The sequence below is a fragment of the Ursus americanus genome, chromosome 4 (assembly GCF_024610735.1).
Source record: "Ursus americanus isolate L20-20 chromosome 4, mUrsAme1.1.p, whole genome shotgun sequence".
Taxonomy (NCBI): domain Eukaryota; kingdom Metazoa; phylum Chordata; class Mammalia; order Carnivora; family Ursidae; genus Ursus; species Ursus americanus.
Window position 1 is genome coordinate 36,234,425 of NC_142130.1, and position 13,404 is coordinate 36,247,828.

At 39.4% G+C, this 13,404-nt stretch overlaps 1 protein-coding gene and 1 pseudogene across 5 annotated transcripts in view; both read right to left on the reverse strand.

Annotated features, from left to right (window-relative positions):
* The window catches only part of FBXO40 (F-box protein 40), a 32,255-nt gene extending 27,504 nt beyond the window's left edge, over positions 1 to 4,751 (reverse strand). For 2 of the 5 annotated variants that reach the window (XM_045812726.2, XM_045812725.2), the window contains exons 1-2: positions 4,552 to 4,747; positions 4,330 to 4,440 (exon numbers count right to left, since the gene is read on the reverse strand). The gene's annotated coding sequence lies outside the window, so the exon portion shown is untranslated. Of the gene's footprint in view, positions 1 to 4,329; positions 4,471 to 4,551 lie in introns of all 5 variants that reach the window. The other 3 variants (XM_087861600.1, XM_045812724.2, XM_087861599.1) reach the window with 3 other exon arrangements.
* An 8,076-nt stretch (positions 4,752 to 12,827) lies between these two features.
* On the reverse strand, positions 12,828 to 13,100 carry LOC148110237 (signal transducer CD24 pseudogene; annotated as a pseudogene).
* Between the last annotated feature and the right edge of the window lie 304 nt (positions 13,101 to 13,404).

Consider the following 13,404-nt stretch of genomic DNA (forward strand, 5'->3'; position numbering starts at 1 on the left):
CCATCCCTCACCCACCTCCCTCCATCAACTCTCAGTTTGTTCTCTATCATTAAGAGTCTCTTATGGCTTGTTTCCCTCTCTCCTTTTTTTTCCCTTTAGAACCCAAATGTCCATCAACTGATGATTAGATAAAGAAGATGTGAGATAGATATATATATATGTGTGTGTGTGTCTATATATAGACACACAATGGAATATTACTCAGCCATCAAAAAATGAAATCCTGCCATTTGCAATAATGTGGATGGAGCTAGAACGTATTATGCTAAGCAAAATAAGTCAGTCTGAGAAGGACAAATACCATATGATCCCACTCATACGGGAATTTAAGAAAGATTTCAACAACTTTTAACACTAGGCCACTATTCCCACTATTCCAATGAATTCCCATCACAAGGAATGAACTTTGACACCCTTATCTTGGCCCATAAGGCCCTGCTTGAGTGTCCCCTTATGTGTGGGCCACTGCTGGCCTCCTTTACCTCACCTTTCCCTTGAGCACTTAGCTCTAGCATTGTCACTCATTCCTGTGTGGGCGTTTGTGCGTGTTCTTTCTGCCAAAATTCTCCCCTTGCTTTATTTGTGTTATGGGCTCCTTGCTCTTTAGATTGCAGTTTATATGTTACCTCCACAAGAGGCCTTATCTGACACCCCCAATATAAAATAAATTAATGAACACTCTCACGTGTTAGCTAAGTAATTTTTGACAAGTTAATCTCCCTAAAGCTAATTTATTCATCCATAAAGTGCAGTTCATAATAGCCCATAGGATTATGACAAATGAGATAAAGTAGGGAAAGGGTCACTCAGTTGTTCGTCCTTCCCCTATGAGGAAGGTCATTCTCATGGTCACCTCCATGTCCAGGTCTTTTTGTCTTCACATTGCATCACTCGTGCAGCTCTTGGCTGGCCTTGCTGTGTTCAGTTCTCCCTCACTCCAAAGTATCTTATATTCCACTGCCAGCTTAATAATCTTCAAACCCCATTTAAGAAAAAAGTCTTACCTTACTTCTTTAAGAACGTGAGTCCCCCTGAAACTGCCCCACACACACCACCTTGTATTCACCACATGCATTCCTTCAGCTCTTAGGAATTCAAGCAGTACTGCTCCAGGCTGGAGGACCTTTCAGATGCCACAAAAGCAGATTGAGGCATCTTTGTTTCCTAGGGGCAGATTTGTCATTTTTATTGTTTACCTACATATATTATTCTGTTCATTAAGGAAAAAAAGGTGTCAGTTGAAATTGGCTTCTCTCTTGCGATGTGCTGCAGAGTCAGTTCCCCCTAAGGGAAGTTGCTGGGATAGTGTGCTCAGGGAGGAAAGCCATCAATGGGGCAGAAATTATCTGGCCAGGTGAGTGTGTTTAGGTGGGAAAAGAGCTCTGACTGGAATATCAAGGGAGGACAGAAATGCTCCCCAAGGAATGTACAAAATAGTTTCTGAGAGACTGAGAGAGTACAGCTAATGTGCGCCTAGCACTCCATGTTTATTCAATAGGACTGAAATGAATGAAATTGAATAGAACCCTAAAGAAAGTTTGAAAGAGCTCTGAGAGCAATTTAAAACAAATTTAGGAGGAAAGTGTAATGATGTCAAATGTATGCTAATTTGGGGCTTTTGTTTTTTTCTTTTTAGAGAGATAGAGTACACAAGCATGCAAATGTGGGTGGGTGGGCAGAGGGAGAGGGAGAGAGAGAATCCCAATCAGGCTCCACGCTCAGCACAAGCCTGACCCTGACATGGGGCTCAATCCCAGGACCCTGAGATCATGACCTGAGTAGAAATCAAGAGTCCGAAGCTTAACCTACTGAGCCACCCAGGTGCCCCCCCCCCCCCGGGGCTTTTTTTTTTTTGAAGAAAGAGAAATGTTTTTAATGTTATTAGGTGAATGTAGCTTTAACTGAATGGAAAAGACTTCTTTGGGCTTGAGTTGTAGTAGACATTCAGCTGCCGGAATCGTTTTCAAGAGGTTGTAGTACTTGTTCTAAATCCTTACAGTCATAAACCAGAAATCTGGATCACGCATGACCACAAATCCTCGCTCTGGAGCTCCCGAATCTTCAACGTGTATAGGAATCACCTGGGCAATCTTTTTAAAATGCAGATTCAGTTCTGGTAGGACTGGGGTGGGGCCCAAGAGTCTTCCCGTATATAGCAACGCTCCAGGCAATGTTGATGGTCCAAGGACCTCCCTTTGAAAGGAAAGTGTCTAGTTTAAACTCTTCATTTCCTGGGAGAGAAACTGAGGCCCAGAGAAGTGAAGTGTCTTGTCCTTGCTTCTCACCTTGATGTAAGAGTGAGAATTCTTTGGAAACCACACGCCACACAGAGCTACCTGTGCGGCGGTGATGGCCAAGGGCATGTGGGCAGCTTAGATGGTGCCAAGGGCAAAAAAGGACAGAGCCCGGAAGAATGAGGAAGAGGTGGGGCCTGAGTGTCACCGGCCAACAAGGTCATGAGAAGGCATACAGCAGGTATATTTAAATCACTGACACAAGCAAAAGAGAATGGGATTAACAGATAATAGCTTTAACATTCTTTACTGTAATTTTAAAATTAGTTGGCCAAAGGGTTGATGTCAGAGAGATATTTTTAGGCAAGGGGCCCTTTCAGCACCCCTCACATGATGTCAGCAACTAACTATTTTGCCTCCTCATGTGGCTGGCCCTGGTGATAATTATTTATTCCTGAGCTTCAACTTCAGTGGAAGTGACAAGGTCAAAAGTTAAAGATCGGAGATATTCTTAAACTCTTAATCTGTTACCCAGCCAATCAGTTACTTTAATTATATACTGTTAAATTGTTCCCCTGCCAGGGATATTTAATTCTAAGGAAAGAAAACGTATAAAGTAAAATACTAAAGTAATCCCTTTGCCTCGAGATTTTACCACAACCAATTGGCTGATGATAATTCCCACATCTGGGTCCATAATCCTGGGCTTCTGGGCTATGATTCCAGCATTTTCATTATACCCTAGTTAATTCTCCTATCTTGTGCTTCTGTCATTAGTATCAGTATTTTAAATTACTGTTTTGTATTGACCAAGAAAGTGCTAATTAGCTAGATTATCAGGGGTAGCTGTGAGTCAGCCTGTCTGCATGGCTATCCTAAATCAATGTGCCCCAGTCTCACTAGGACAGCATCTCAGCGTATACCTTGAAGACCTTGGTGTCATGGAAACCCTGACAAAATTAAATGAAATTAGGAAATTACACACAACGCATTGTGCCTAGCAAACCAGCAGTATGTGTAACCTAGACATCAACAGCACAGTTAAGAGATACGTCTGGAGGTTACAGAGGCAGGCAGGAAGGAATCCAGGAGTTAGGGTATCCGGGTAGGTCTCCTTTTACTTGGCATTGGTGGCTTTAGCCCGTAGACTGCAAAGTTCAGAGTGTACAGAATCCCTTTTGCTGCATAGGCCACTTCCTAGGATGTCCTTAGCTGAACTATGAACATTTAAGCGAGGCCCAGAGGGAAATAAAAAAATAAACACTGCCCCGTTATCGCAATTTATTTGCTCATGAAACACTATGCGGTTATTTCAAAAACTAGAAATAATCTACATTTTAAAGCTTTCGATACCGCAAGTATCATTAATCATTTCCCTTTTGTCCTTCTGGATGTGCAAGCTTCAAGTTTGTAATAATTTTTGGTTTGCATGCAAAAGCCTATATAAGTTTTTCAACTTGTAAAATATTTTCACTCCTATTCCTTGGGTGCATTTTGGATTCAAGAGATTTGAGAAGGAGAAGCGCAGTTAGGGAATACTGTTAGAGAAGAACAAGTCAGGCTCTGTAGCCAGAGTTTAAGTAGTACATGCAGTGAATACAGCTGTGCTCCTTTAATCCAGTAGCGTGACACAGGGGATGGAATTTAAGGTACATAAAATGGTATGTATGCAAGAATGCCTTGCAGTTAACACAGCAAATGTTGATTGGTGAAAAGATCACAGCATCTGGACTTTAAAAACTAGAGATCCTGGGTTCTAGCCCTTCCACCTATTTCCTCACCCCTTCCACCCTCCCCTAAGCCCCCATCACTACTGTGTAACTTTAGAGATCTCACACAGCCCCTTGGTTGGCCGTCAAAGAATGTAAGCTGCCCGAAAACAGGTAAGATTTTAGATGCTCCAAGATTTTAGATTTAAAACAAGAGTTTACCTGTGGCTGGGTCTCCTCAGAGCCCACCGCCTTCTCCACCACAGGTAACTAATTTGCTTAACAATCTCGCTCAGAGCAAAAAGGCTGCGCAGCTCAGCCTCTCTCTCCCCGTCCACCACTCCAAACGTCTCCTTGGTTCGCCTGCTCACGTTTGAAAAGCTTACCTTAATGGCACGGGCTGAGTCAGCATCTGCGGCACCTGTGTCCCTTGACTGTGAGCAAGCCGATCGCAGGAAGTGGCTGGGGGAGCGTCAGCTGCAGCAGAGGACGGAGTTCTGTTGAGGAGGCAGGGGAAGCAGAGAAAACTTCAACAGAAATAGTTCAAGTGTTTCGAAGTTAAAAATAAAACTATATCACAAGGGGCAATGTGACCAGGCTCAGCTTACGATTTTTTCTTTCCCCCGTATTTATCAGCACTTGGTCTCCCCTGCAGGAGCCTTAAGCAGGGGAAGCAGGAAGGGAAGTGAGCTTTTATATCGAGAGGCTTTCTTTCCTTTGAGGAAGGGGGAAAATCCGTTTAAGAAGGATCAATTTTCAAGGCCAGAGTGGCCTCTCAGACTCCTGTGCGTGCAGTCAGCAGATCCAGCTGTGCTCACTGGGGCTGGTGGAGCGTTCGGGCCGCGCTGCGGCTCTAATTATAACCATGCTTTTCACCTAAACCCATCACTGGCTGAAGCAGCGACTTGTGCAAGCGACATGCGGTCCTGTTTCTGTTTCTCCTATTTCTTGTCATGACAAGTAAGTGGCTGTCCTCTCCTGGCCCTCTCTTCTCCCCCCGTGGCTGGGAAAGGGAGGGTTTGTACATCAGACATCAGGCACAGAGTGAAGTCCGCTGTGAGAGAATTAGAGGTGGTAGGACGCTTAGCTTTCACTACGTCCAGCTTCCTTTTTTACAGATGAGGAGTCACAGGTTTAGAGAAGTAAATTGTCCATCCAAGGTCACACAGCGGGCTAGTGGAGGAGCCAGAGGAAGACTCGGTTCTTTCTCTTTCTTATTAAAGCTTTATTTATTAATTTGAGAGAGAGAGAAGTAGAGAGTGGAGGGCTGTGCAGAAGGTGAGGGAGAGAGAGAATCCCAAGCAGACTCCCCGCTGAGCGCGGAGCCAACACCGGGCTCAGTCTCAGGACCCTGAGATCACGACCTGAGCAGAAACCGCCAACAGTCCGATGCGTAAGCGACTGCGCCAACCAGGCACCCTGACTCAGTTTTTTTTTTTTTTTTTTAATATATATATATTTTTTATTTATGTGACAGAGTGACAGAGAGACAGCCAGTGAGAAAGGGAACACAGCAGGGGGAGTGGGAGAGGAAGAAGCAGGCTCCCAGCGGAGGAGCCCGATGTGGGACTCGATCCGGGAACGCCGGGATCACGCCCTGAGCCACAGGCAGACGCTTAACGACTGCGCTACCCAGGCGCCCTGACTCAGTTCTTTTAACTCTGAGTCTGATGCTCTTTTTTACCTCCTCTTCAAAGAAACTCTTTCTGCTATCTTTTGAGGAAAGAAAATATATAATCCTGGCTTTGCTAATCTATGTATGTGACCGAGTTACTTAGCCAATCTCTACCTCAGTTTTCTGGGTTGTGAGACGGGGATGATAATAGTTGGTGTGACTATGTGTTAATAAGCTAACACATTAACGCATTAATATATGTAAAGCACACGAATGATGCCCAGCACATACCAAGTGCTCACCAATGCTGTTATTTGAATATATGGACTGAAAACAGATGCTGAATTCTGGTGCAATTACAAACACTGAATTCTCCTTTCCCCTGGATTCTTCCATGCATATATGTCTATGTACGTAAGCTGCTTTGGGGTGAATAACTAGCAGTTGAAAATTGTGAAAATTTTACGTGTTGATCTTGTATCCTGAAACTTTACCGAACTTGTTTATCAGTTCAGATAGTTTTCTTATGGATTCCTTAGGATTTTCTATATACAGAATCATGCCATCTGTGAATAGAGATATTTTTACTTCTTCCTTTCTAATTCAGATGCCTTTTATTTCCTTTTCTTGCCTGATTGCACTACCTAGAACTTTCAGCACCATGTTGAACAAGAGTGGGGAGAGTAGCCATCCCAAATTTGTTCCCTGTTTTTGATCTTAGGAGAAAAGCATTCAGGATTTTGCCATTAAGTGTCTGTTACCCATGGATTTTTTGTAAATGGCCTTTATCAAGTTGAAGAAGTTGGGAAGTTTGTCCTAGTTTGTTGAGTTGCCTTTTTCATGAAAGGGTAAGGAGTTTTGCCAAATTTTCTGTGCCTGTTAAGATGATCCTGTGGTTTTCCCCCTTTATTCTATTAATATAGTATATTACCTTAATTGATTTTTGTATGTTGAATCAACTTTGTATTCCTGGATCAACCCCTCTTGGTCTGGTATATAATCCTTTTTATATGTTGCTGGATTTGGTATTCTAGTATTTTCTGGAGGATTTTTGCATCTTTATTCATGAGGGATATTACTCTACAAATTTTTTTATGATGTCTTCATTCAGTTTTGGTATCAGGGTAATGTAGTCTCATAGAATGAGATAGGAAGAGTTCTCTTCTGGTTTTCTTTGGAGAGTTTGTGAAAGATTGCTATTAATTCTTTAAATGTTTGGCAGAATTTGGTAGTGAGGCAATCTAGGCGTGGACCTTTCTTTGTGGGAAGTTTTTGATTATTAACTCAATCTCTTTACATGTTAAAGCTCTATTCACAACATTTCTATTTCTTCTTGAGTCAAATTTGGTATTTTGTGTCTTCCTAGGAATTTGTCCATTTCATCTATCTAATTTGTTATACAAATTATAAAAATTACACAATTATTCATAATATTCCTTTACAGTGCTTTTTATTTCTGTAAGGTTGGTCGTTATATCTTATCTTTCATTTATGATTCTAGTAATTTGAGTCATCTTCTTTGTTTTTTGGGGTCAGTCAAGCTAAAGTTTTATCATTTTGTTGATCTTTTCAAAGAACTAGCTTTTTTTCCCTTTCAATTAAACTTTTTTTTAATATAGGTATAGTTGACACACAATGTTACATTAATTGCAGGTGTACAACCTAGTGATTTAACATCTGTATATGTCATGTTATATATGCTCAAGTGTAGCTACCATGTCTCACTGTACTAAGCTATTACAGTAGCATTGACTATATTTCCTGTGCTGTGCCTTTTATTCCCATGACTTAGTCATTCCATCCCTGGAAATCTGTATCTCCCACTCCGCTTCCCCCATTTTGCCCATGCTCCTCCTCCCTCCCCTCTGGAAATCATCAGTTGGTTCTCTGTATTTAGAGGTCTTATTTGCTTTTTGTTTGTTTATTCATTTTGTTTTTTATATACCACATATAAGTGAAATCTTATGGTATTTGTCTTTTGCAACATGGATGGGCCTAAAGGGTATTATGCTAAATGAAATGTCAGACTGAGAAAGAACCAGCTTCTGATTTCATTGATTTGCTGTATTGTTTTTCCATTCTCTGTTTTATTTATTTCTGCTCTAGTCTTTGTTTCCTTCCTTCTGCTTGCCTTGGACTTAGTTTGCTTTTATTTTTCAAGTTTCTAAAGGTATAAGCTTATTGGTTAGAGGTCAAATCTATAGAGACTATAAAAGTTTCAGTGGTTGCTAGGGTTTAGAGGAGAGGGAGGGATAAATACAGAGATCACAGAGAATTTTTAGGGCAGTGAAATTATCCATATATGATACTATAATGATGGATACATGTCATTATACATTTGTCAAAATTCATATAATGTACAACACCAGGAGTAAGCCCTAATGTAAATTATAGACTTTAGCTGATGATGTGTCAATGTAGGTTCATCGGTTGTAACAAATATACCCTTCATGATGGTGGGGGAGGCTATGTATATGTGGGTGCAGGGAGTATGTGGGATTTCTGTGTACCTTCTGCTCAAATTTGCTGTGAACTAAAACTGCTCTAAAAAATAAGACTATTTAAAAAATCAAAAGTAAAAAAAAAAAGACAAAAAGTCACAACCTAAAGGCCAATATCTCTCTCCTAGGTCTGCAGTCTTGCCCTGCAAAATCCCTCTGCAATGACCCAGAATGTGATAGGTAACAGAGATGTGCCAACCTGCTATGCTACCATCTGTTAGTTTTCCTGAGTAAATATAAATCCAGTTATTATTATTGTTATATAATGTGTACTACCAGGTTATTCACATAATTTCTTCCATGATATATTAATTACTTAAAAATGTACTCTTTAATTTCTAAGTGGAGACAGAGTTGAAGTTTCCTCTAATTAAATTGCCTTATGATTAAAAAATGCTGCTTATATGTTATTGATTCATTTGAGTTGGTTAAGCCATGCCAGGTGGTCTAGTACAGGATCATCTTGTGCTTGAAAATAATGTGTATTCTCTACCAGTTGGATGAAGAAATCTACTTCATCTCTTAAGTCAAGTTTCTTAACTGTGTAGTTAAGAACCTTCTCTATGCATATGGAATTTTCATCTGTTTGACTTATCAGTTGTTAAGTGTTGTATTAAAATGTTCCATTATGATCGTATGTTGGTTAAGTTTCCCCCAAGAATTTTGTTAAATTTTCTTCATATGTCTTGGGAATATGCTGTTAAATATATACAAATACACAACTATTATATTTTTCAGGTTTATTGTTCCTTTTATCCTTGTCTAAGAAACTTTTACTTCTAACAAAGTGTTTTTCCTTAAAGTTTAACCTGATAGATATTAATATAATAATGCCAGGTTCCTTCTTATTTTAAAAAAAAGGTTATTGATTTGAGATTCCTTTTTTTAAACATAGACTTTTACAATTATAAATTTCTAAGTACTGATTTAATTTCATCTCATAAATTTTGGTATGTTGTATTTTTGTTTTCATTCATCTTTGAGTATCTCCTAATTTTCCTTGTGATTTTGTCTTTACCTATTGATTATTTAGGAGTGTGCTTTTTAATATCCATGTATTTGGGGATTTTGAGAATTTCCTGAATTTTCTTCTGCTATTAATTTTTATTTTCATTCCACTGAGTTTGGAGAACACACTTTATGCTTTCAATCCTCTTAAACTAATTATTTATGGCCTCAAAAATCTTTTTCTTTTATTTAATGTTTTTTTATTATATTATGTTAGTCACCATACAGTACATCCCTGGTTTCTGATGTAAAGTTGGATGATTCATTAGTTGCGTATAACACCCAGTGCACCCTGCAATATGTGCCCTCCTTACTACCCCTCACCAGTCTATCCCATTCCCCCACCCCCCTCCCCTCTGAAGCCCTCAGTTTATTTCCCAGAGTCCATAGTCTCTCAAAAATCTTTTATCCACAACATCTCCTATGTCCTTTATTCAATTTCTAGATACTTACATATTTTTCATTGAGAGGTATTTATTTTATTATGTTTTATTTCATTATTGATTTTGAAAAGTGCTATTAATTTTGTAGGTTGATCATGTACTGGAAAATTTGTTGAACAGTAATTATAAAAGTTTGACAGTTGATTTTGTCAATTTTCCTAGATGATCATTTCATCTTCAAAAATCTGTTTTCTTTCTTTCTATGCCAGTTCTTACTTTTCTTACTACTTATAGACTCATACTATATTAAAACTGATGGTGATTTCCCTTTAGATTTTGGCTGAAAATATCTTTTTGAATACCCCAGTCTCTAAATATTGGAAACAAAATATGAGTTTATATCCTGCTCCCATTAAAGGTGGATGACCAACCCTCAACCCTGCTGCTGACCCTCATTAAAAAAAAAAAAAAAATCTAGGGGCGCCTGGGTGGCTCAGTCGTTGAGCGTCTGCCTTCGGCTCAGGGTGTGATCTTGGAGTCCTGGGATCGGGCCCCACATCAGGCTCCTCTGCTGGGAGCCTGCTTCTTTCTCTCCCATTCTCCCTGCTTGTGTTCCCTCTCTCGCTGGCTGTCTCTCTCTCTGTCAAATAAATAAATAAAATCTTTAAAAAAAATGAAGATAGAAATATTATTCAGCTATAAAAAAGAATGAAATCTTGCCATTTGCAACAATATGGATGGAACTAGAGGGTATAATGCTAAGTGAAATAAGTCAGACAGAGACCAACCCAATATGGTTTCACTCATATGTGGAATTTAAAAAAACAAAGCAAACAAGCAAAGGGAAAATAATGAGAGAGAGAGAGAAACAGATTCTTAATTATAGAGAACAATCTGATGGTTACTAGAGGGAAGTGGGTAGAGGGATGGCTCAAATAGGTGATGGGGATTAAGGAGTGCATTTGATGTGATGAGCACAGGGTGATGTATGGAACTGTTAAATTACTATATTGTACACCTGAAACTAATAGAAGACTGTATGTTAACTAACTAGAGTTAAAATAAAACTTGAAATATTCACCTCCAGGATTTTTATGGTTTCATGTCTCACATTTAGGTCGTTAATCTATTTTAAATTTCTTTTTGTGTATGGTGTAAGAAAGTGGTCCAGTTTCATTCTTGTGCATGTTGCTGTCCAGTTTTCCCAACACCATTTTTTGAAGAGACTATATTTTTCCCATTGGATATTCTTTCCTGTTTTGTTGAAGATTAATTACCTTATAGTTGTGGGTTCATTTCTGTGTTTTCTATTCTACGTGTCTGTTTTTGTGCCAGTACCATACTGTCTTGATCACTACAGCTTTGTAATATAACTTGAAGGCTGGAATTGTGATGCCTCTAGCTTTGTTTTTTCTTCCAATCCATGAGCATTCATGATCTCTACAACCTTCTAGTTGGCTTTAAAACAAGAAAATAGTTTATTCATTTATTTAGATAAGCCATGTATGGAAACACTACAAAATTGAAAACATCTTTGTTTTCCTTAATCAGATATATGATATTTTCCTTCTGCCTGACAGATGGCCTTTAACATGTCCTATAGTGAAGTTCTGCTGGTGATGGATTCTTTCAGCTTTTGTATGTCCAAAAGCATCTTTTCTATAATATAAAATTTAACATCTTAAACTGTGACATTTGCTAAACAGACAACATACAGTCCAATGAGATAGTTTACATTCTTTTGTTCATATTAAGACCTTGAAATCCAATGGATACTTTACACTTAATAGTGTATCTCTAGATGCTAAATTTTCATCATAATACTTAATGTGCTTTTAGAGTTCATAAAATTTAATTGAGAAAGAGGACTCAAGTTGTTTCAAGCATACTAAAAAGTTTACCAGTAACTGGATTGAGTATCTTTTTAAATTTAACCTTAAGTTTAATAAAATTAAAAATTCAGTAACTCAGTGGAACTTTCATGTGCTTGTCAGCCATGATGGGTAGTGGCTACCCTATTGAACAAGACAGCTTGAGAGAGTAATTGGGTGAGGAGCAAAGATTACAATTTTGGCTCCTGCACATGTTTGGCCTTTTTAATTTCAAGATTTGTCAATTTTACCTTCAAAACAGATCATTTTTTATTTTTATTTTAAAAGATTTTATTTATTTATTTGAGAGAGAGAGACAGAGATAGAAAGAGAGAGCACAAGTGGGGAGGAGAGGGAGAAACAGGCTCTCGCTGAGCAGGGAGCCCAACGTGGGGCTCGATCCCAGGACCCTGGGATCATGACCTGAGCTAAAGACAGATGCTTAACTGACTGAGCCACCCAGATGCCCCAAAACAGATCATTGTTTAAACTGTAAAAAGTATTCAGCATATGTAGAAATAAAAAGCATTTTGAAATTAGCTGAGCTCGAGATGGTTCTACTCTTTGGAATCAGTTTAGCTAAATGAATCTGGCACTCTTGTTGAATAAGAATAAGTGATAAGTATATAAGCAAAATTTACTCATTGTGCTTCAATCTGGTATAGATTCCAATCCGTCATTGCCCTGGCACATATCAATTATCATGTAAAAAATCAAGTGCAGTGTCAAATCCAAAGCCTCAGAGGAAAGAGTTCAGTTCCCCAGAAACAGTGATAGCCTAACAATGTAAACCTTTAAAGTACATAAGCATTAAGCTAAGACTGCTGAAAACAACACCCTGAGGATTTACAGTAACACCTGGAAGTTCCTTCTAATGTGTGTATAACTAGCATCATGGAAGCTTTTTGTATTACCTGACTGTTTTATGGCTTTAAATATTTAATGATCCAAGTGAAAACTGAATCTGTTTGCATCCCGTTTTTTTATATTTAGGTAAGGTGAAATCTATTCTCATTTTCAAGGTAGAATTTTACATGTCCATACTTCTTCTTCTTTTTTTTTTAGATTTTATTTTTTTGAGAGAGAGAGAGAGAAAAAAAAAAAACACAGAGGGAGAGTGAGAAGGAGAAGCAGGCTCCCCGCTGAGCAGAGAGCCCAATGTGGGACTCAATCTCAGAACCCTGGGATCATGACCTGAGCTGAAGGCATACGCTTAACTGACTAAGCCAACCAGGCGTCCAATGTGTCCATACTTCTTAAGCCACATTTAAAGAAATCATGTCTTAACTAATCCTGGATGTTGTCTCTTCATCATGTACATGAAACTCCAGTAGATTTAATAGACATCCATCATCTAGACAATAGACCCTTCACATGTTCTTCAAACCAAATTTGGGATCCTCAACATTTTCTGTGTCAATAAAATAAGGAGTGAAATTAGCAGATTCAATGAAGACTTGTGTTTTCCTTGTCACACTGGATATCTAGATGCCATTTGAATTGGGTTTAGAAGATGGGGAAGTACACATGTTTCTTGTCCTGAGTCTCTTGAGAGTAGAGGTGTAGAAGGGAGAAGGAGATCACGAAGAGACTGGCTGTTGACAGCAGAGTACCGCCAGTTGCCATGGTAGTGGTATCAGCTGGATTTGTGGCTGTCCAGGTATTTTGGGGGGAGTTACTTGAAAGTGTTACAACAGTTGTTTGATTTGAATAAATCTGTGTGGGTAGGAGCAGCGCCAGATGCAGCAGCCCCAGTCCCAGCCTGGCCACCATCACTCTGCCCAGGTCCGTTCCGTTGGCGTCAGTGTGCGGTGCACCTCACTGGATGCCAGAGTGAGTGGAGAACTGCTGGCTTGGGGCATGCCCAGGCAAGATCCCTAATCAACATCTTTTTTTTTTTAAATTAATTTACTTATTTTAGAGAGAAAGAGAGGGCGGGGGGGGGGGCCGGCAGAGACTGAGAGGGAAAGAAAATTTCAAGCAGACTCCCTGATGAGTGCAGAGCTCCACATGGGCTGGATCCCACAATCCTGAGATCACAGACCTGAGCTGAAATCAAAGAGTCGGTGCTTTAACCAACTGA